This window comes from Morone saxatilis, unplaced genomic scaffold (genome assembly GCF_004916995.1).
Source record: "Morone saxatilis isolate NCDOM2014 unplaced genomic scaffold, NCSU_SB_2.0 Contig16, whole genome shotgun sequence".
NCBI lineage: Eukaryota > Metazoa > Chordata > Actinopteri > Moronidae > Morone > Morone saxatilis.
This window is the reverse complement of record NW_023339718.1, coordinates 27,875,937-27,879,464: the sequence shown is the minus strand read 5'-3', so window position 1 is coordinate 27,879,464 and position 3,528 is coordinate 27,875,937.

The following is a 3,528-nucleotide window of genomic DNA, read 5'->3' as shown; positions in this document are numbered from 1 at the left end:
GGCAAGAGGAGCCGGGGATCGAACGAACAACCTTCCGATTAGGGGACGACCCTCTCTGCCTCTGCACCACAGCCGGAAAAAACATACTCATGAATAGATATTCAATTTCAGCCAATACGACCTCAAAGGTTAGACACAGGACCTTTAAATAACTAAACATAAATAATACTAATTTACTTTATATAAGCCACTAGATTAGTTTTTCAGGTAGATATCAATTTTTTCTGAAGGAACAGAAGCTGTGCTTCGTGTGGGTCCCTGGAGGTTTTAACAGACATGTCTACCGAGAGCTCTGTAATGCATGACCAGAAGAGACCTTCATGTAGGTCAGGTGTTTTCTAGGCATCTCTGCCCACTTTATCCACCTACTGGGATACTGGGACCCTCAGTGAGAAAGCCTCTGCTTGTCTGTCTAGCCAAATCCTGCAGTGCCCTTTCAGGCTTAGGTGACAACAACTGTGCCTAATTGTTTGGAAGGAAGCTGTGATGCAGGCCATCCTGCCTTGCTGGGAGGTCATAACAAGGACGCAAGTCAGAGCTCTGTCTGGTATGATGTGAAACAAGTTCAGTAGTCAAGAAAAAACAGTTCATCTTTCTTTGCTCTGGTTTTAACACTGGGGGTCCTCTGTAGACATATTTGACCTTCTCCTTTCTTTGCAGTTCCAGAGTAGCATGCAGTTTCTTGGATTTCCATAATATCCAAATATAAATAAGACAGAATTTTAGGAAAAGATGTTCTTGCATCAGGCCAAAGAGATCAACAAACAGATACCCAGTAATACTGGGTTTCTACCCGGTGGATTATTAAAATCCCTGAAGGACTGACTTCACATCAGAACTAGTGATAGACCAATCAATCGGTCGGCCCATTAATCCAGCTGATTATCCTGCATCTTGAGATAATTGGCATCGGCCGAAGTCTGAGCTCACAAGGCCACTAAAAAATGTTTTCAGATACACCTGCTGTGAAACAATATTAGCACACTCCCTTGTGAGTTTTGGAAAGGTGGTGAAAAAGTTGGTTTCAAGCCCTGTACTTTAACTCCCATGCATCCTGTTGTAAACATATGCCTGGATTTCCAGTAGAATTTAATAGAATTATGCACAGCATTTTTTTGTTTTGATATCGGCCATCGGCTCCCCTCTTCTCTACATATTGGCCATTGAAAAACCCTTATCGGTCAACCACTAATCAGATCTATCTCAGTCAACATCAACATCAACATCAGACTGTATCTGAGGGCCCTATAGATACCCCTGTAGTATAATTTCTGGACACGCCCATCTGGCGTAATGTTTTGATGTGCTGTGGAAGTCAGGTGCCTAGTATAAAGAATGAGAATGTCTGCATAAGAGGGCAAACAAACAGGACTTTCACTCAGAAAACCGTTGTTCATCTTCTGTGTGAAACCAAGTCAATGCTGAATTCTTCAGTGAATCAAGGAAATTCATTCATCATTACACAGCACAAGGTTGTAAAGTGAAAAAATTTGTAGTTCGTTACTGCTACAAGTTGGTTTAATTAAGTTTGTAAGGGAAGTATGTTTCGTATGTAGTATGTAATGTAACTTACATCTCTTATATTATGTTAGGTACCTTACGTTACGTAGTTATTTGAACCCAAACCACAAGCTTTTCCTGCACTTTAATTGTTGCTAACTTGACCATGGAGCGCTACACATACAAAACTGACGCTAGAGGGTACCTACAGCATCCTAGTTTGAAGCGCAACTGACCAAGCTGCTGTATTTGACGCATTAGGAGGAGAACATGTTGCATACTTGGGGGTCATAGATCAGATTGAGGACACAAGAAAAAACTGAAGTCAGTGTTGTTGGGATAAATATTTCACTTTAGTTTATGCATGGTAGTTTTCTAGGCTTTCCCTAACAAAACAATACCTCTGGTAGTGTTGACCTTAGTATTTACATGTATAGTTACAGGCTTGATAACAACAAATTGTTATTATGAATGTTAATATTTTTTATACCACTCTAATGACAAATACTTAATTGTTAAATTAAAATACTACATAATTGAAATTGTTTAATTAGGCCAGCCTTTAAAAAGCTTAACATTTATGGATTTTTTAAGCAGACAAACATGTTAAAACTGATGTGTTTATGTTACCACATGTCCAAAGACAAATTAGTTATCTAGGCAGGACAGGATTTAGTAGAATGTTATGGTCTGCATCTAACTGACTGTTGTAAAACAGAGTCTGCTTAGTGAGCGACAAGTGCTGCAGGCAGTAGCAGCATCCTATAACTTACTGACTGCTGGTACTTAATATATAATGCAATATTCTACACTGTGCCATTTGTCATTTGAAGCGAGACACAGATTATGGCTCAGGGCAGTGCATCTGTCCTAGAGGCTGCTGGGAAATGGACTAAAAGCTCCTCCAGCTGAGCCGAGCCAATCACACGCTGAACCCTGGATCACCCTCACTCCTCCTCTTGAGCACTCTAGCCTCACACACACACACACACACACACACACACACACAAACACACTTTCTCCTGTTTTTCAGTCATACACACACATCTCTTCCCTACTTTTAGAGTTTCTCGCCATTTGTTCTTTCTCTTCTTCAGTCGACACACCGACACCACACACACACACACACACACACACACACACAGCGAGCCGTTCCCTGCTGGTTTATCCCTCTATATGGGAGTTAGCCATTTCATTTTTTGTAGCGCACTAGCCTGAACACAGAGCAGCAGCAGTGCCTGCATGGCTCAACCTACAGTTCCCTACTGGTCTCTGTAACATCTCCTCTCTACAGGCAGTCTCAGCCTGGTGGGAGTCTAAATGAACCATATTAACATCCCACTGGGGGCAGTCTAGTTGCTTTGACAAATCTTCCCTGGCATTTATCAATCAAGTCGTCCTCAGCGGCGTGGAGGACTTCTAAACCCAGCCAGACCCACCTAGGGAGAGACAGAGCATTTAGAGCGGCTGAATTGTGATTCGTTTGTGCCCGGCATCGCTGACACTCCCTTCTCAAACAATTTATGCACACGTGCCACAAATTAAAATGAGGGGGAGGTTAGGGAATTGTCAGCCTTCAAATGGCTGACATAAGTTACAAGCAAAATTTTAATTAGCCAGGAGGAGTGGGGTGATAATTCAGAGGGGCCCCGTTCTGTCAGGGGGCTTGTCTACATTGTGTTTCTCCTTTCAGCAGGCATCTGGAGACTCCTGTGGGGCCCGGAACAAGGTCTACTGAGGATAAAACTACTTGTGACACACAATGAAATGTAGGGACCTCCTCCACATTAACACCCTCAGCTAAAGTGATATTCATACTGAGGATACTTGTCTGGGAGTGCTGACGTCACTGCATGTCCCCCATTAACTACAGTCACACATATTATAAATTATTGTCAGTTATTGTCAAAAGCTTACTATTTGTGTGCATGTTGTTCTACCCAGTAGGCTGCCACTCATTTGCATTTATTTTAGGATGCTGTAAGAATAAATCTGCATAGACTGTAAACTTGCATTGGCTATAGCTGT